The sequence below is a fragment of the Apium graveolens genome, chromosome 7 (genome assembly GCF_009905375.1).
Source record: "Apium graveolens cultivar Ventura chromosome 7, ASM990537v1, whole genome shotgun sequence".
In the NCBI taxonomy this organism is placed as follows: domain Eukaryota; kingdom Viridiplantae; phylum Streptophyta; class Magnoliopsida; order Apiales; family Apiaceae; genus Apium; species Apium graveolens.
Window position 1 is genome coordinate 4,559,567 of NC_133653.1, and position 21,854 is coordinate 4,581,420.

General features: G+C 35.8%; 1 long non-coding RNA gene across 1 annotated transcript; it reads right to left on the reverse strand.

Moving 5' to 3' along the window:
• Positions 1-18,500: 18,500 nt before the first annotated feature.
• LOC141672952 (uncharacterized) lies at positions 18,501-20,621 on the reverse strand. The gene is made up of 3 exons (XR_012555751.1): positions 20,535-20,621; positions 18,965-19,122; positions 18,501-18,785 (listed from the first exon to the last, which is right to left on the reverse strand). It is a non-coding gene; the product is annotated as an uncharacterized LOC141672952 (long non-coding RNA).
• Between the last annotated feature and the right edge of the window lie 1,233 nt (positions 20,622-21,854).

A 21,854-nucleotide genomic window follows, 5' to 3' on the forward strand; every position in this document is an offset into this window, starting at 1 on the left:
ATGCATGCAGGTTGCCTACCATAATATATGCTTCTCTGTTGCTGGATATATAGCTGGTGCCTGGTGTAGTGTCAACCTTGAATACTATCACCATAATTTATTACACACGCCACCTTGCATGTATTGGTAATCTAGTGTCCACCATATTTTTAGGAATTAACTTCTGGTTGCTGCTCTTATTTTCTTTCCTTCATATTACTACATCTATAACCCAGCTGTATGTTATTTATTTCAAATTATGGAAGAGTTTGAATTCTAATACTCCCCCTCAAACTCGACTTTGCATTCCGAGCTTCATCTTCATTTTGTGAAATACTTCCGGCTTCAATGGCTTCGTAAATATATCCGCTAAATTTTCTTCAGTCCTGCAGTGCACCAATTCCACAATTTTGTCGTTCACCTGTTCTCGAATAAAATGATATTTAATATTGATGTGCTTGCTTCGACTGTGTGACACTGGATTTTTCGCTAGAGAAATAGCAGATTTATTATCCACGTAAATAGTAACCGGATCTTCCTTGCCAAGTTTTAACTCTCCCAATATGTAGCCTAGCCACATAGCTTGACACGCGCATGCTGCTGCTGCGATGTATTCCGCCTCACATGTTGAGAGAGCAACTGTTTGCTGCTTCTTTGATGACCACGAAAATATCGCCGAACCGATATGAAAAGCATATCCAGAAGTGCTTTTCCCGTCATCCAAATCACCACCATAATCACTATCTGAGTAACCAACTAATTTTGAATCCTGAGAGTGTGTATAAAATAGACCATGATCGAGTGTTCCTTTTATGTACCTCAAAATTCTTTTAGCTGCCATGAAGTGATCTTGCTTCGGCTTCTCCATGTACCTACTAACTAGTCCAACCCCATACATGATATCTGGACGAGTAAAAGTTAGGTACCTCAGACTTCCAACCAGACTTTTGAACAACGTCGGATTTACCGACTTCCTTGTTGAATCAATTCTGAGCTTTATGCTTGCTTCTGTTGGTGTGCTCACCGGCTTGCATTCCTCCATTCTGAATTTCTTTAAAATCTGCTCAGCATACTTTTTCTGCGACATAAAGATCCCATCTTTGCTTTGCTTGACTTCGACTCCAAGAAAGTAAGACATTTGACCAATATCTGTCATCTCAAATTCGTTAGTCATAACTTTCTTAAAATCATCAAACATACCAGGGTTGTTTCCAGTAAAAATCATGCCATCCACGTATAAGCACACGATCATAATATCTCCCCCTGAATTTGTTTTCGTGTAAAGTGCATGCTCGTAGGGACTCTTCACAAAACCATTTTTCTGGAAATATTCATCAACCCTTGTGTTCCATGCTCGCGGAGCTTGCTTCAAACCATACAGTGCTTTCTTTAGTCGGTAGACTTTATCTTCCTTGCCTTTCTGAACATATCCCGGTGGTTGCTCGATATAGACTTCTTCTTCAAGATAACCATTCAAGAATGCTGACTTCACATCCATCTGATATATCTTCCACTGATTCTGAGCTGCGATTGCTGTAAGAAGTCTTATGGTATCAACTCTTGCAACCGGAGCAAATACCTCATCATAGTCAATCCCATATCTCTGCTTGTAGCCTTTAGCCACCAACCTTGCCTTGTGCTTTTCCACTTCACCGTCTTGGTTGGTCTTTGTCTTGTAGACCCATTTGACACCAATTGCTTTGTGTTCTTCTGGAAGAGTTGTGAGCTCCCAAGTATCATTCTTCTTGATTGCACCAATTTCTTCATCCATTGCTTTATTCCATTTGCTTTCTTCAGAAGCTTCTTCAAATGTAACGGGATCACACTCAGCCATTAAGCAAAACAATGAATAATCAAAGATAGTTTGTACCGGACTTGTTGCATCATAGATATCATTTAGACTCCGCATTTTTCTTGGTGCTCCCCCTGAACTGTTGCTATTGCTGCTTCCTGAACTCGATGGTGTCGAGGCAGGAGTTTGTTGGTTTGGACTTTGTGGAGGAGTTGGATCATCATTTCCATCATCTTGAACATTGGTGTCATCACCGTCATCATCTTCATCCTGAAAAAACAAACCAGCAACTTTTCTTTCTTCCTTGCTCCATCTCCAGTAATCTGATTCGTCAAACTCAACATCTCGAGAAATGATTAATTTCTTCGTGAGGGGATTGTAGAGTCTGTACGCCTTGCTTCTTTTGTCATATCCGGTAAAGATGCACTTCTCGCCTTTATCATCCAGCTTCTTCCTTTTCTGATCTGGAACATGTGCATATGCAATGCACCCAAAAATTCTGAGATGTCCAACAGATGGTTTGCTACCACTCCATGCTTCATTTGGAGTTTTGTTTCTGACACTTTTAGTTGGACAACGATTCAACAAATAAACTGCACATAGAACGGCTTCAGCCCAGAAAGTTCTCGGCATATGCTTTGCTTTGACCATGCTCCTTGCCATGTCAAGAATAGTGCGATTCTTTCTTTCTGCAACACCATTTTGTTGAGGAGTGTATGCCGTTGTTAGCTGATGATTAATTCCATGTGCTCGACAGAAACTTCTAAAGAGATTTGAGGTATACTCTCCTCCTCTGTCTGATCGAAGTGTCTTCAAATAATGACCACTTTGTTTCTCCGCCAACGCTTTGAACTCCTTGAATTTATCAAGAGCTTCTGACTTTTCTTTCAGGATATACACCCAACTTTTTCTGCTAAAATCATCAATAAATGTTAGGTAATACCTGTTACCTCCAAGTGACGGAATATCAAATGGACCAGCAATATCTGTATGAACAATCTCCAGTGGCCTCCTGGCTCTCCATGATTTTCCAACGGGAAAACTTTGTCTGTGTTGCTTCCCCTTAACACATGCTTCACACAAATTTTCTGGTTCATTTATTTCTGGCAAACCGTCCACCATCTTTGTTTTTGACAATAATTTCAAGCCAGAAAATCCAAGATGACCGAATCTTAAATGCCACAACCACGAGTCATTTTTAATGACCGACTTTAAACACTTCTGCGCCTTCGTCTGCATATCAAGTGTAAACAAACGATTCTTTGACATCTCCACATCTGCAATTAATTCTCGATCCTGATTCCTGATGACGAGAGAATTATCCTGCATCTGTATATAATATCCTTTCTCCACAAGTTGGCCAAGACTGATGATGTTACTTTTCAAAGCAGGTATATGGTAAACATCATTAATAAACTTTTTCTCACCAGTCTTCAATACAATCGTAATTGTACCTTTGCCTTTGACTGGAATCTTCGATGAATCACCAAACGTAACTTCTCCGCTGATGGTCTCGTCTATCTCCGTAAATAAATCCTTGTGGCCTGTCATGTGGTTGCTCGCACCAGAGTCAAGATACCAAACATTTTTCTTGCTCTCCTCGTCTCCTTTATAAGTGAGGAACATAGCAGTGCCAACATCTTTATCTTCTTTTGCTGCTGCAAAATGACTTCTTTCTTCCACTTTCGGTGATCTACATTCATAACTGAAATGGCCAAATTTATTGCAATTATAGCACTGAAATTGAGACTTGTCACCTCGTTGAAATCCTCCTCGTCCTCGACCTCTAAAATTCTGACCACGTCCAGATGGACAATAACCTTCAGTGTTCTGGCTTCTGTTGAAGGACTGTCTTCCACGTCCTCTTCCACCACGGTAGCCACCTCTAAAGCCACCTCTTCCACGACCAGAACTGCTACTGCTTGAACTTTCACCAATGGACACCTTACTTTGCAATGCCTTTTCTAAATGGCTTGTATCATCATACTGGTTCATCCGCTGCTCATGGGCTTGAAGTGAACCAACTAGCTCATCAATAGAAATTGTGGACAAATCTTTTGACTCCTCGATAGAAGTAATGACATAGTCAAATTTTCTTGTCAATGAGCGGAGTAATTTTTCCATGACCCGAACATCATCGAGACTTTCTCCGTTTCTCTTCATCTCATTTGTCATCATTTTCAAACGCGTAACATATTCACCAATATTTTCTGAGGTCTTCATTTTTATATTTTCGAACTCCCCGCGTAGAACTTGGAGCCGCACCTTTTTTACTTTCTCCACGCCTTGGAATGATTTCTGCAAAATCTCCCACGCATCTTTTGCTGTTTTTGCTTCTGAAATTTTTTCAAAGGTAGATTCATCAACACCTTGAAAAATTGTGTACAACGCCTTTTTGTCCTTTTTACGGGACTCCTTTAACGCCATCTTCTCGGCATTTGGAAGTGCTGCTTCAGCGGTTGCATCTGCGGGCTCGTTAAACCCACTTTCGACAATATCCCAATTGTCGTAGGAACCGAGTAACACCTTCATTTGGATACTCCAATTCCCGTAATTTGTGGACGTCAATTTTGGAATATTTGGTTGCACCATATTCGCCATTTTCTTGAACGGAACGCTGGCTCGGATACCACTTGTTGGAAACGTATATGGGCTTGGGCTTAATATAGATCAAATTGATATGACTCAAACACACACTGTATATCTTTGATATTGAAACAAACACCAAGTTTATTTTAAATCTCACAACCACAAAGCTACAGCTTGACACAAGGCTACGGCCTTATTTCTTTCTCTCTGTTGCTTTACAAACTCACTTCTGTGTATTCTATTACATTCAGAGAGGACCAGTGAAAGGCATATGTCATAGCCTACTCGTTTAGTCGAGTATTTAACTCAACTCAAATAAGAATGTAATAAGTAAATAGTGGATCAAGCATCAGAGAGATCTCACAAAGTAACATCTGTCAAAGAATAAAGAAACATTGTTCATCTGCAGTCTTGAAGATTCACTGGAAGAAGTTCAAGAAGTTGATCATGCCTCAGTGATATAAATCAAGATCGTGGAATTAATCAAGTGACAGAGATCTCGTCAAGGTATCATTTATTACAAGGATTCAATCAGAACAACAAAGTCAAGACATGAAGAAACGTCACGAAAGTTAGTCACTCATGAACCAGACAGTACATCGAGTGTCAGCATTGAAGTGACGGAATTGATTCATAAGTCTCGAAGATTGTCTGAAGAATGGATGCTGCTCAGAGATAGTATTAATTCTCTATTAATTTAATTAAGTCATATAATTTAATTAAGAAAATAAATTCTATCTGCAAGGATTAATTTATTGATTAATTGAATTAAAGTGATTAATTAATTTAGAATTAATATTAAGGATTTTCAGAATATTAATTGTTTAAAATCTGTGATAATTCTAAAAAGACAACTGATTGAACTAGCATGACAATCGGTATGACAATTGATAGTCATACCGAATGTCTTGCTAAGTCAGTTAATTGAATTGATAGAATTTTCAATTAGAATAAAATCAATTAAGTATTCAGAAAAACAATTTCATTTGAACTAATATGACAATCGGTATGACAATCAATAGTCATACCGAAAGTCTTGCTAGTTCATTTTAATTGTCTTCCTAGCTCTAATGAGATTGTCTCACCGAAAGTCATTCAAGCTTAAAATGATTGTCACTGCAGTTCAACAACTTCGACTGTTTTGATAAATAGAAGCAGAAGACATCATCTCAAAATATCACAGCAAAAACAGAGCAGCCAACAAAAAAAAAAAAAAACACAGAACAAGAAAACACAGCAGAAAAATAAGAGAAAATATTTCATCCTTAATCTGCTTATTCAAGATCAAATATTCTAGCTTGTTAATGTTAAATCCAAACCACTAGAATTACTTATCTTGTTCTTGTATATCAATCTAGCGGATTAAAATCCCTAGAACTTAATCTCAAATCGCTTTTAGCATTTGATCTTTTAATTACAAAAATAGAAAAAGTTCATGTCGAATTTATTCTAAATTTGTAATAATTGATTTGAGATTAAACCCTTGTAATCGATACCGTAGTTGTAACACCTTTCAAGTTTAATAAAAGTTTTATTTAACTTGAATTTTGTTTCACAATTTTATTCCGCATTTTATTCGACGAAACGGTATTGTTTGCATTCAACCCCCCCCTTCTACAAACAAATTGGGACCTAACAATTGGTATCAGAGCCTTCTGATTAACGTACAAATCTAGATCCTAGACTTTTGTGTTTCTTTCACTTCTTGAATTTTTATTCACTCAAAAATTCATAATGACTACACAAAAAGTTGGAACCGTTAAAATTCCACTTTTCGATAAAGAAAATTATGTGATGTGGAAGAAGAAGATGCTACTGTTTTTACAGGTTGCTAATCCCAAATATTTGCAAGTATTGAAGAAGGGTCCAAAAATACCTATGGTTATTGAACCAGAGGTAATAGAGAATGATGTGGTGATCACCCAAGCGAGAACTTATGTGAAGGATCCTGAGGACTTCTCTCCTGCTGAAATGGAAGAATCTTCCCTGGATGCTAGCCTTCAATTAATCTTAGTAGATTCCCTTAATCCCCTAATGAATAGACATGTGATGAATTGTAAAGATTCCAAACATATCTGGGAAACTATTGAGATTATTAATGAAGGCACAGAGGAAGTTAGGGAGAACAAACTAGAAATCCTAACCTCTGAGTATGAATACTTTAAATCCAATCCAGGAGAAGGAATCACTGAAGTGTTTGAGAGGTACAATGCATTGATCAATAACCTGAATATTAATGGTAAATACTATTCCATCAGGGAGGTCAACAAAAAGTTCCTTTTGACACTGCCAACTCATCTCGAACATAGAATCACTGCCATAAGAGAAGCAAGAGATCTGAGTGAGATTTCTTTGGAAAGGCTCTATGGTGTGTTAAAGACTTATGAGTTGGAGCAGATTCAGCAGAAGGAGGTTTACGGGAAAGGAAGGGTGGTCAGCACGTCTACTGCTCTGGTAGCTGATGAACAACAACCACTATATCAACAACAATCTCAACAGTCAGACAGAATGGTACAGTCTTCCAAGGTTGAAGACAATGTTATAGTAGCAGAATTTGATTCTCCTACTACCAATCAATCAGGAGATGATTATTATTCCTTGGAAGAACTGGAGCAATTGGAGGATGAGTCAATGGCCCTGATTGTCAAGAGATTCTCAAATGTCAGATTCAAAAGGAATCCCAAGTTCAAGTACAAGTCCAACTACAACAGATTCCAGAAAGGTGGATCTTCATCCTCTAACACCAGCAGTGGTGGGTATAAAACAGGGATGGTTGATCGAAGCACCATCCGATGCTTCAACTGTAATGAGTTGGGACACTTTGCCACAGAATGCAGAAAGCCAAAACAGGCAAGGAAGAACTCTTATGATTCTAATCAGAAGAGTAAATCTGAAAGGGCGTACCTGGCAAAGGGAAGAAGTTGGGATGATACTGACAGTGAAGATGAAGAAGTTGGGAATCTTGCTCTCATGGCTAGTGATGCAAGCACCTCATCGTCAAGAAAAGAGGTAAAACTTTCTGATGCTGAAATGGTTTATCATCTAAGAGGTAACTTAGATTGTGCTCGTCGTGATAATGAATTGTTAAATCAACAAATCAAAGACCTTGAGAAAGAGGTCAATGAATTAAGACTTGTGCACATTAATCAAGATAAACTTAAAGACCAAGTATCTTTTCTAGAGAATAGAGTTGACTGTTATAGACAACTCGAAACTATTCTCAAAGACAAGATCACCGGTCTTGAGGCTAAGGTTAAAGCTTACTTTAATTCTTGTTCGAAGTCCAAAGAGTTTTACAATAAGCAAGCTGTTAATCAAACACATGGAATAGGTTATGATTACAATGCTGCTATTGGAAAATTAGGCATAAACTCCCCTCCTCATGTATGTGCTAAAGGCAGGGAAGTACCACATGTGCTTAAGGGTGTTAATGAACCCCTCTATAAGGAATCAATTGCTGAACCATTTGATGAGACCTCTTTTATTATTCAAGAAGAAATTCGTGCTGAAGATAATGCTAATGGGAAAACTGTCTCCAAGTCAAGTGTGTCAAAAGTTCCAGTCAAGGTTGTGAAAGCAACTGAGACTAACTCAGACACACATGAGTTGGATAGCACAAATGCCATGTCTACCATGCATAAGTTGCCTATTGTTAATCCTTCTCATAAAGCATGTGGTGTTCCTGATTGTATGTCTTGTGCTTTTAATCTGTTGTTTGCTTATTTTAATGGTAAGCATACTTCTAATGATAAGACTACTCCTCGTCAGCATGTGAATAATAGAAAGCATGATAGGTCTAAGACTGCTAGTCCTCCTAAAGTTAGAAAGGAGACATTTGTGCCTAAGCCTAAACATAAATCTGATAAGGCTGTTTTAAAGGTCAAATGTTCAGTCATTGAGAATGTTGAGAATAGTGAAATTAAGAATGTTGTTTTGCCTGATAAAGGCCAATTTTACAAGTATGCCGGACCCAGCCAAGCTTGGGTTCCGAAGAAGTTCTAATCCATTTGTATTGCAGGGCATTAAACAGGTACAACCGGTAGTGTGGATTCTTGACAGTGGATCGTCAAGACATATGACCGGAGATAGAGCCCTGCTATCAAATGTGGTTGAGAAAGCTGGCCCAGTGGTTACCTTTGGAGATAACAGCAAAGGTTTAACGGAGGGATATGGCTGTTTGCAAGCTGGAAATGTTATCATTGAAAATGTATATCTTGTGCAAGGACTTGAACACAATCTGCTTAGCATTAGTCAGTTCTGTGACAACGGCTACAATGTTTTATTCGATAAGCTGAAGTGTCAGATTCTGCACAAGAAAAGTGAAAAACCCTCTTTAATGGGAATACGGAAAGGAAATCTGTTCGTAGCTGACATGAACTCTGGAAGCAATCTTGAAGTCAATTGTTTCTATGCAAAAGCATCGTCAAATGAGAGTTGGCTATGGCACAAGAGACTTTCCCATCTCAATTTCAAGACAATGAATTCTCTTGTCAAAAGAGAACTGGTAAGAGGTCTGCCTCAGCTGGAATTCTCTCCAGAAGGACTATGTGAGGCTTGCCAGAAAGGAAAGTCAAAGAAAGCAAGTCACAAAGGCACTGACACATCTTCCATAACTGGTGTTCTGCAATTATTGCACATGGATTTATTTGGACCAGTTAATATCCTTTCTATGTCAAAGAAGTGTTACTGTCTTGTGATAGTTGATGACTATTCCAAGTATACGTGGGTTTTGTTTCTTCACTCTAAGGATGAAACACCACAAGTTGTGATTGATCATATCAAGATGATTGAGTTAGATTCTAACGTCCCTGTTAGAGCAATAAGGTCAGATAATGGAACAGAATTCAAGAATGCACTTCTAAATGGATTCTGTACAGACAAAGGGATTACCAGACAATTTTCAGCTCCTAGAACCCCTCAGCAAAATGGAGTGGTAGAAAGGAAGAATCGTACATTGATTGAAGCTTCTAGAACGATGTTAAATGAATCAGGTCTTCCAATGTACTTTTGGGCTGAAGCTGTCAATACTGCATGTTATACTCAGAATCGAACTCTAATCAACAAAGACTTCATGAAAACTCCTTATGAGATTTTGAATGAACAGAAACCTTCTATCAAATACTTTCATGTATTTGGTGCCAGATGCTTCGTGCTCAAGGATGGAGATGATCGTCGTGGTAAGTTCGAGGCAAAGGCATATGAGGGTATTTTTGTTGGATATGGAAGAAGATCATATAGAGTGTATATCATTGATCAACACAAAGTAACTGAAAGTGTCAATGTTACTTTTGATGACACTAAACTCCCTAGTATCCAAACTGAAGATCCTTCTGAGAAACTGAAGTTTGATGATATGTCAGATTCAGAGTCAGAACATGGTCAAGAACCTGAGGTTGTTGCTGTTGAAGAACCTGTTAATCCTGATAATACTCAAGGTAATAGTGATGGAAACTCTGGAAACAATGGAGATACCACTGCTACTGACGGAGAATCTTCAAGTCAACATGGCAACAACTCAGGGGGAGATGCTGAAGGATCATCTAGTAGGACACAACATCACAATGAATTTCAAGGCGAATCATCAAGATCAAATCTTCAAAGACAGACAGTCTGGAATAAAGCTCACCCTTTTGAGTTGATTATTGGTGATCCAGATGTTGGAGTCAGAACTAGACGTGCTACTCAAAATGAGTGTCTGTTCTCAGGATTTCTTTCTGAGATAGAACCTAAGAAAATTGAAGAAGCACTAACTGATCCAGATTGGGTGATTGCTATGCAAGATGAACTCAATCAGTTTGAAAGTCAACAAGTCTGGAAACTGGTACCTAGGCCTGTACACAAGAAAGCTGTTGGTACAAGGTGGGTATTCAGGAATAAACTAGATGAAGATGGTGTGGTTACAAGAAACAAGGCAAGACTGGTAGCTAAAGGGTATTCTCAAGCTGAAGGTATTGATTATGATGAAACCTATGCTCCAGTGGCTAGACTTGAGGCCATAAGGATATTTCTGGCATTCGCAGCATTTTCAAACTTTAAAGTTTATCAAATGGATGTCAAGAGCGCCTTTCTGAATGGAAAGTTGGATGAAGAGGTATATGTAGAGCAACCTCCTGGTTTTGAAGATCCAGATCATATGGATTTTGTCTTCTTTCTTTTCAAGGCTATCTATGGGCTAAAACAGTCACCAAGAAAGTGGTATGACACTCTCTCTGAATTTCTTATTGAAAATAGCTTTATTAGAGGTGTCATAGACAAAACTCTCTTTTCTAAAAAACATAAGAATGATACTATATTAGTCCAAGTCTATGTGGATGATATAATATTTGGGTCTACTAATGATAATCTCTGTAAGAGATTTGCTAAGTTAATGCACAGCAAGTTTGAAATGAGCATGATGGGAGAGCTGAAGTTCTTTCTTGGATTACAAGTAAATCAAAGGTTAGATGGAACATTTATTTGTCAATCCAAGTATCTCAAGGAACTCCTCAAAAAGTACAATCTAGAGGATTCTGCATCAGCAAGGACTCCATCAACTACAGCTGTCAAGCTTGGACCATGTGAAAACTCCATTAAGGTAGATGTCACAAGCTACAGAGGTATGATTGGCTCGTTACTCTATCTTACTGCAAGTAGACCAGATATTATGTATGCTACATGCCTATGTGCAAGGTTCCAAGCGGATCCTAGAGATATTCATCTCGTTGCTGTTAAACGAATCTTAAGATATCTTAAGGGAACACCAAATCTAGGTATTTGGTACCCTAAAGAATCTGGTTTTAACCTTGTTGGATATACAGATTCAGATTACGCAGGAAGTGTTGTTGATAGGAAAAGCACCTCAGGAAGTTGTCAATTCCTAGGAAGCAGGCTAGTCTCATGGTACAGCAAGAAACAGCAAACAGTTTCCAACTCAACGGCCGAGGCTGAATATATTGCTGCTGGAAGCTGCTGTGCTCAGATCTTGTGGATTAGGAATCAACTACGAGACTATGGCTCTGTATTGAACAAGATTCCTATTTTATGTGACAATACAAGTGCAATAGCCATCACCAACAACCCTGTGCAGCACTCGAGGACAAAGCACATTGACATCAGGTATCATTTTATTAGAGAGCACGTCATGAATGGTACTGTTGAACTATTTTTTGTTCCAACAGAAGAACAAATAGCAGATATTTTCACTAAACCACTTGACGAATCCACATTTACCAGATTAGTTGGTAAATTGGGCATGTTAAATAGTTTTAGTGATTAATTTAATTAATATCTGGAATCTGTTCTTGAATGAATTTACAAATAAATTTTTCATAAATGAAAAATTCATTTGCAAATTTATTTTATCATTTTATCATATTTCTTGCTTATTTCTATGTATATATATTATCTTATCTATGGTTATTTACTCTACTTGTTAATTGTAAATATCTCAGAATATTTTATTTCCTCTAAAAATATTTTTCTATGAATTTTATTTGCTAAAATTAACAGAAATCTATTTTTTGGAATAAAAATAATTAATTCTGATATATTATCTTTGTTTCTGTAAAAATTATAAGTTTTACTATTTCAGTTTTACTATTTCAGTTTTACTATTTTTGAAATGAAGGTTCAGTACTTAATTAGATGTCTGTACATATTCATTTTATGTTAATTTTAATACTGCAAAGACTATCGGCAAGACAATTAAAATTGTCTTGCTGAAAATCACTTCAGTATTCGTGTAAATATAAATATGTTAATAGTTATTTTATTTTGTTCTAGAAAGACAATCGGCAAGACAATTGAAATTGTCTTGCTAAAAGTCATTTTAGTAATAATTGATTGCTTATTTTAAATATCAGATTAATTTTATAACTGGCAAGACAATCGGTAGGACTATTGATTGTCATGCCAGTAATAAAATTAATATCAGAATTTTATTGTTTTATTTTGTACTGGTATGACAATCGGTATGACTATCAGATTGTCATACCAGTTGTGTATTTTTATTTGTTTTATTTTCCTTCTTTTGCCTGGTATGACAATCGGTATGACAATCCCGGATTGTCATACCAGCTGTTATATAAAGGCTTGTGCTGTGTTGTGTTAAGTCATTTTCAATATAGCAGTTCATTTCTTTAAAAATTTCTAACAGTTTACTCTCTTTTACTCTCTTCTCTCTCCTCGAACAAGATCAAAACCAAACCAAAAATCTGATTCATTTCTTTGCTCGAGTTTTTAACTCAGCACACTTAATCATCACTTTGTGATATATACATACAAGTATATACATAAAGAAGTGCTGCTGAAATTTTCTTAAAAATAAAAATTATTATAAAAAACGCAAAAATCAAATTAAAATCAAGTTGCCCCTTCAAATTCCATTTTAATTTTAATTTCTTACTTGTGTCTTTTGGTGTGTCAAAACTGTGTTAGTAATTTAAGAATTTTAACGAGATACATTTCTGTCTAAATTTTTCGATTATAATTAATTTAATTCGAATTATTAAATTAATTTAATTAATTCGAATTTTCTTAATATTATTCTTAAAATTCTGAAAAGCTTGTGTCTTATTATTATTTTATAAAAAAAAAAAAAAAAAAAAAAAAAAATGGCTCTCAATTTCCAAATTGTCGCGCATAATCAAGTTGGTTACTTCAATCCGGAAAAATGTGATGTTGAAAAATTTAAGCCATGGATTAGATTTTTAAATGATCATTCGATTGTTAGCTCTGCTATTAAATCAAATGTGATTTTAAACGTCGATCTACTTAGACTGATTTGCACAACTTCTACTGTGGCCGATGATTCAAAATCTTTTTCATTCACCATCGCAAACACACAGTATGTAGTTGATGAAACAGTCGTCAATCGTGCTTTAAATTTTCCACTAGACAATTTCTGTAATTTACCCTCTGAAAATGATATCACAAATTTTTTCAATGCCATTCACTATCAGGGGGTGATCAATTTAACCAAACTTTCTAAATCAAATTTGGTGTCTGAATGGGATATTTTCTTCGATACCCTTTCCAAAGTGTTTGCCAACTGCACAAAATCTAATTTTCATAACATTACTTCCACCCTGCAGTATATTGGTCTTGCGGTTGTTTTCAATCAAAGGATCAATTTTGGCAAACTACTTTTTCCCATTCTCCTGAGACGTCTAACTTCTGCTTTACGTGATCATTCTACAAATCGTAGGGTATCATGTTACTATGCTCGTTTTCTAATGCTCATAGCAGATCATCTACTCACCCCTGAACACAAATCACTTTTTGCTAACTCTGCTGTAACTGAACCCCCACCAGTTAGCAAAAAGATTTACACTCGCCAAGACACAACCTTCAAATTTATGCAAGTACCAGTACTTGTATCTGCTTTCATGGCCAATTATATTCCATTACCTATTTTTAATCTACCCGGCCATGAACAGCAACCTCAACCTCCAGTGGTACAAGCCACCCAGACTCTTCCATTACAGGTAGTAATTCCTCTCTCTCACTCTCTTCCTACTTCTGTTAACAGACCCTCAGTGGTTGATAGGGCTGACCATGAAGTTGTAGAACCACAGCTTCAATCCCAGGTCATAGAGCCAAACACAGAGTCTCATTCTATCTCACCCTCTCCCCCACTGTCAAAAATGTTACCCAGAAGATTATTAGGAAGTAGTAAATTGTTAAATATGAGTGAACCCTCAGCTCTGCCTCCTCCTAAGAAAAGAAAAACCTATTCTGAGGCATCTGAAAGCCCATCCTTGTCCTCCCAACAGGACATGGACTTTGAAATGGCCAATGAACAGTTTCTAGAGGCATTCTCTCAACAGGATGCATCTATTGAAATTCGCCATCGGGCCATGGCATCCTGTACTGAGTCAAGCACAATTCCATTACTCACAATGGAACCATACACTTCCCCAGATAATACTCAGGACACCCAGCGAGGAGTGCACGTCGAGTCGGTTACAGTGCCTGCCATAGTTACGGCAGAAGAGCATTCACATGCTTCAGAGGGAAAATCTGACTCTCCGCCATCTTTAATAGAGTCATTTTCTCCCCTCCCAGATCCAACAACTCTGGCTCCCTTATGGGATTCTCCACTCGCAGATTTATCTGGAGAAAGTGGAGGGCAACTCGGTCAATCTATCCCTGAAGCAATTCAGACATCTATTCCAAAAGATTTGATAGCATTGACTGAGGATCGGGACTCGCGAATTCCCATTGCACCACCACTGACCTCTCTTGAAGAGGCTAGGGTGATTTTTTATGCAGGTACACAAGAACAGCAATTGGAAGACTCCTCACGAGCAATCATATTGAGAGAAACACATGCACGTGAGATGAGTGAACCAAATATGAGTGAAATTCAGGTGAGAGCACACACAGACACTGATACTGTCAACCTGTTAGCTCAGATTGCTGCCCTGAAAGAAGAACTTGCCAAAAGTCAAGCTGAAGCTCAAGCATTCAAAGCACAAGTGGTTGAACGGTCTTCTTCTTCCACCTCTGTCGACAATCAGCTTGCGATCATAAAGAATGACATCTCAGATTTAAAGACTGCTGTAATACCAAAGCTCAATTCTATTCAGGACACTCCAAACTTATCAGCTGATGACATATCCAACTTCTGCTCCCTACATACAAGAATGACTTCTCTTGAAGACCTCGTTGAGATGAATCATTCACTAGACAACTCAAGATTTCTAAAGATCGAGACGGGCATGGAACATCTGAATGAAGGCATGAAGCACTTATATTACATGATCAAGAATTCTCATTGCCCTAATGAAGAACAAAGAGCTTATTTTGAAGGACCGTCTGGTGGAGGATCAGGCTCTGGAAGTGGTGGAGGTTTCAAAGGAAAGTCTGTAGAGGATCCCTCAACTAAGGGGGAGAAGAAAGGAGGGAGTAGTTCCAAAGGGAAAGAAAAAGATACTTCTGCTGGAGATAAAGGAAAGGCTGATGATGCCTACTACAGTGGAGAACAGGATGACTTCGATATTTTTGACATTCCCACTGAACCAGCTCAGGAAGATAAAGATGGGTTATTTGAAGCTGAAGAAGAAAGTGATTTTGAAGATTGGGAAGAAGAAGATACAGTGGATCCTAGGTTTGACAAAGAATTTCAGAAAGAGCAGTTAGAGATGCAAAGAAAAGAAGCTGAACTTAAGAAGGTCTCACAGATTATTGACAGGAGAAAAGACATTCAAAGAACAGAAACTCTTCAAAAGCAACGTCTTCATGACATTAAAGCTCAAGAAAGGAGAAGAGATGTCAGACTGAAGATTGGTGGAAAGTGGGATGAAGCTAGGAGAGTACTCGATATGCCTCAGCTATGCACTAACAATGATAGGCAGTTCTTACATCTTCTGGACAAGCTGGAAATCTCAAATCCTAACAATGACATGTACATGAATGCTATCAAGACTGAAGTCTCAAGGATCACAGCTGCTTTTGATAGATCCCTAAATGAGATGAGCATTTTTGTATATTGTCAGAGTGAAGGATCATTCAAGGTGTCACTTCATCTATTCGAGAATCGTTCGTTGTCAGAGATTTGGGTTCTTTTAAACAAAGTGAAAAGAAGCTCAGAGTTGAATGAAGTTCTTCGGGAAAGACTTAAAGAGTTTGCCAGCAGGGCTAGTCCTCAAGTGGTCAACAATCCTCATCAAGTGAGATTCTTTAAGTCTGATTGTCTTCAAATCTGTCAGCTAGATGTACAATCTCTTAAAGACTACTCAGCTAAGCATCTGGTCTGGATGGAACATCATTTGAGAACAGCTGGATATTCATCCATGTTGAAGACTCAAGCTGCTGACTTGATTCAAGCTTATTGTGAGAAGAATGTTAAAAGGTACAATCAACTCAAGAATAAGTTGAAGACAGTTGGAGTTCAACCAGTCAGACCTGCAAGCTTCACTTCAGAAAAGGATCGTGTTTTTGACAAGGAATTGCTTCAAGATTTAGAAGAAGGTGAAGTCAGAAGAGAAGACAACTAAAGTCAATTAGCTCAAAACTCAATGTAATATGATTAGAGCGTTATGAATCAAGATAGTCTAATGTAGTTATATGTTCAGGCTAGAGGAACATCTATCTTGTATTCACTTGTAAATTTCATTTGGAATCTGGAAAATGTTAAATATAATCCAGAACTTTTCTGCTATTTACTTTACATTACTGTTCATATCTTTTTCTTATTTGTTAGTTGAGTTATCCTCTAGGTATTTGTTGTTATTGTCTAACAAGCAAATAGGGGGAGATTGAAAGGCATATGTCATAGCCTACTCGTTTAGTCGAGTATTTAACTCAACTCAAATAAGAATGTAATAAGTAAATAGTGGATCAAGCATCAGAGAGATCTCACAAAGTAACATCTGTCAAAGAATAAAGAAACATTGTTCATCTGCAGTCTTGAAGATTCACTGGAAGAAGTTCAAGAAGTTGATCATGCCTCAGTGATATAAATCAAGATCGTGGAATTAATCAAGTGACAGAGATCTCGTCAAGGTATCATTTATTACAAGGATTCAATCAGAACAACAAAGTCAAGACATGAAGAAACGTCACGAAAGTTAGTCACTCATGAACCAGACAGTACATCGAGTGTCAGCATTGAAGTGACGGAATTGATTCATAAGTCTCGAAGATTGTCTGAAGAATGGATGCTGCTCAGAGATAGTATTAATTCTCTATTAATTTAATTAAGTCATATAATTTAATTAAGAAAATAAATTCTATCTGCAAGGATTAATTTATTGATTAATTGAATTAAAGTGATTAATTAATTTAGAATTAATATTAAGGATTTTCAGAATATTAATTGTTTAAAATCTGTGATAATTCTAAAAAGACAACTGATTGAACTAGCATGACAATCGGTATGACAATTGATAGTCATACCGAATGTCTTGCTAAGTCAGTTAATTGAATTGATAGAATTTTCAATTAGAATAAAATCAATTAAGTATTCAGAAAAACAATTTCATTTGAACTAATATGACAATCGGTATGACAATCAATAGTCATACCGAAAGTCTTGCTAGTTCATTTTAATTGTCTTCCTAGCTCTAATGAGATTGTCTCACCGAAAGTCATTCAAGCTTAAAATGATTGTCACTGCAGTTCAACAACTTCGACTGTTTTGATAAATAGAAGCAGAAGACATCATCTCAAAATATCACAGCAAAAACAGAGCAGCCAACAAAAAAAAAAAAAAACACAGAACAAGAAAACACAGCAGAAAAATAAGAGAAAATATTTCATCCTTAATCTGCTTATTCAAGATCAAATATTCTAGCTTGTTAATGTTAAATCCAAACCACTAGAATTACTTATCTTGTTCTTGTATATCAATCTAGCGGATTAAAATCCCTAGAACTTAATCTCAAATCGCTTTTAGCATTTGATCTTTTAATTACAAAAATAGAAAAAGTTCATGTCGAATTTATTCTAAATTTGTAATAATTGATTTGAGATTAAACCCTTGTAATCGATACCGTAGTTGTAACACCTTTCAAGTTTAATAAAAGTTTTATTTAACTTGAATTTTGTTTCACAATTTTATTCCGCATTTTATTCGACGAAACGGTATTGTTTGCATTCAACCCCCCCCTTCTACAAACAAATTGGGACCTAACAACCAGCCTATTTATAGGCTTCATATATGCATGCATTACATCAGGGCTTACATCACTACTATTTATTACTACATAGACTTTTACCAGCCTACAATACTGACTAACTTAACATGCAGCCTACCATATTTTACGTATCTATAATTATTGCCAGCCTTCAGACCTTATCTTGACAACCCAGCCTTCTAATCTTGAACAACTGTTATATGCTACGCATTTCAAGGGAGACTTCATCACATCTCTTGTATGAATTCTTGACCATGCATGCAGGTTGCCTACCATAATATATGCTTCTCTGTTGCTGGATATATAGCTGGTGCCTGGTGTAGTGTCAACCTTGAATACTATCACCATAATTTATTACACACGCCACCTTGCATGTATTGGTAATCTAGTGCCCACCATATTTTTAGGAATTAACTTCTGGTTGCTGCTCTTATTTTCTTTCCTTCATATTACTACATCTATAACCCAGCTGTATGTTATTTATTTCAAATTATGGAAGAGTTTGAATTCTAACAAAACGATGGTTGTTTGGAAACTTAATCTCAAGGTATGTCCTATTCTTTATTATACAGTCTGTGTAATAGCATAGAGTTAGCATACATTTCCCAACCATCATGGATATACATAATATTTTGTAGCATGACCTTCTGAAGTTGAATTGAAATGTTAAACATTAGTGTTTTGTAGCACAAGATTTCTTTCTTCATTTCAGCATTAAGGTAAAATTAAGGCCCCGAGTCCAGGTATTCTCTTTTTCAGATGTACAGATAGGATGATCATATATTAAACATTGAGGAACCGAGAGCCTGAAAAGCAATTCTTCATCAGAAGTTTCCTCCGACCAAATATATATATATATATATATACAAAAGTATTGTATTATCATACTTTTATGATTTAAATTTCTATTTCGTTGACCAATAAAGAAAAAACATGTTAGTATGTAGAAATTTACAAATCCAATTATCCAATGACATACACTCACCAGAACGCTCCACCTCCTTGACCCACAACTCAAATTATTCATTGATCATAAAGGAGTATGAAATCATAGCCACCTGTCACCGAGCAGCAGAGCTTTCATTTCCCATACACCATTCAGAAACTCGTATGTCAATTTGTTATCCAGCTTCTATTTAAACCCTGCATCTAGAATGTGATCAAGCTCCATAAGCACAACTTATTCCATATACTTTTCCTTCATATAATTAGTTAAATGACTACTTCCTAAATAAGGAGACCTTAATTAATAAAATAAGGTACGTAGTCCTTCAATTACTTTACAAATGTACACGTGCATGGTTAAATATATTTCGGTGTAAGAAGATCCCATGTTTGTATAAGCTAGAAAATATAAACACAATAAAATCTCATTACTTTAAGTTTCTGAAAAATATGGTGATCTTACAATGATTATTTTGTTTATTGTTATAAATGAATATTCTGACGTACAATAACGTAACAGGGACACTCCTAGTAGGGTAAGGTTTTCTGATGCGGAACTGGAGAAAAGGGAGTGGACCAGGGATCAACAAATCCCTCCCCAGAAAATCTCATTAATTTAACCTACTGGAAGCCACTGGTCATACACTTTATGGTTTTTTTACTAATTGCATAATCATCTTTCTAAAATTGAATTTAGAACTACAAAGCTATAAGTAATTTTTATCAGTAGTTTCAAAAAATTGCAATTAGCATACTCCAAATTTAAATATATAGTAACATATCGCAAGTTCTTTCTCGATTTTATGATACATAAATTTGATGTACCATTACGTGTGTTAACTTATGGTATATAATGTAACCAAATAACATTGTACGTAGCATAATGAGAGATATATAGGAATATATCGATAAACTATAACGTCTAACTAACTTATAGTCCAAAATGACGTCAAAATATAAGATGTTGTAAGACTTCATAATTTGAAAATTACAGTACTTGATTGTTTTTCAAAAGTGCTCGCTCGTTGTTGTAATGTAGTGTTTAATCGAACCTGGTGTGCAAGAGGATGACATATAGCTGATACACAAAAAAATCCACACACCAATGACTATTTTAATAAAATATCATATCTCAAATGAGAAATATCTCCATAATATTGGCTTATAATATATATGTAGAGTATTTAAAAAATTGCAATAACCTGATGTGAAACTTTCATTTTGATTTGAGAAATCAAGTCTAATTAGTCTCCTATGAGATGGAGTACGAACATTTGTAGGGAGAACACACCAATCAAAAAGGAAAATATAATATCTATAAATCTTATGTTGCTTATAAACACATGGGATTGAGCTTTCACGTACATGATACAACCCACTATGAACATCAGTATACATGATATTTGTATCCATCTACAATATATATACGGGTTACAATATACTGAAGTCCCCATGTATCTACTTAGCAAAAAAACCTATTAGAAAGCTGAACTCTTGTTACCTTCCCGATGAGAGCCGAAAGATTAAACACAAATTTCTTTTAGTAATTTCATCAAACATGTAAACCCCATAAACAAAATTAATATAGTTTTCCGTTTAAGAATTTTTACCTGATTAAAGAGAACCTAAATAAAAAAAATCTTCATCCTGAATAAATCAGTTACATTGGTATATGTTTCATCCTGCACAAATAAAACAAATTAAATAATTTACACACACATACAAATATATACAGAAAAGAAGGCGATGACGAAATTGAGAGAGAAGAAGGGTGAAGAAGGAGAAATGAGAAAAAGAAATTAATGATATATCTGAGAGATATTGTTTGTTTGTAACAAAGATTAAGATGATTAGAATTAAAAAAAAAACGTAATAATTCAGTTGCTACACTCAGGGAGCGGTTTAGGTGTATAGATTGATATATTATGTTAGTTTCTATATGAGTTATAATAGATTTAAATGTGAAACATACATGGATATGTATATAATATAAAGTTTTATGAGTGATAAAATAAAATGGATTAGGGATCGTGGGTAAATTTTGTGGGTAAATTTTATATGGGTAATAATAGACTTTAAAATTGTATAGATATAGATTCAATAGGAATTGAATTTTTTTTTTAAAAAAAAAATAGGGTATTCAATGTAGATTTTAAAAAGTCTATTAAAATACGATGGTATTCAATTTGGATTTTAAATAATCCATTAAAATATGATGATATTCAAAAGTCCATGGCTTTTTTTCCTTTTATAAAATTGTAGATTTTGATGGATTTATTATTGTATTTATTCAACATTTTTACTATCAGCATAAACAATCAATCAATATCAATTAAGGGGGGTGTATTGAACTTGGATTATAAAGGATTTTTTTTATTCATCGTGTATTCAACTCGGATTTTAAAAAATATATCATAATTTTATGGTATTCAACTAGGATTTTAAATTATATTACAAAATACGGGGGTATTGAATCAGGATTTTAAATTATGTTTTAAAATTTGAAGGTGAATTTGAGATTATTTAAAATCCATTAAAATCTCATTATATTCACATGCTAACGGATTTTTTTAGACTTCATAAAATGATGGATTTTGTGACATTGTTCAATGTATTTTATGATATTTGAAATCCCACCATAATCCACGAGATTTTGAAGAATTGTGTTTAAATCCTAAAAATTATTCATCAACTCTACGACATTCTACGACATTTTATCTAAGAGCTTGCTCCCGAGTTTTTTAATGGGAAGAAAGGAAGTGTTTAGGAGGTAAAGTACTTTCATCCCATTTTTGGAGTGAAAGTTTTGCAGCGAAAGATTGTTAAATTTACATTCATAAACACTTGTTTTCGCTCCTTTTAAAAACTCGGGAGCATGATTATGATTATGAAGGAAAGTGAAACTAATTTACTTACATTTCACTTGTTTT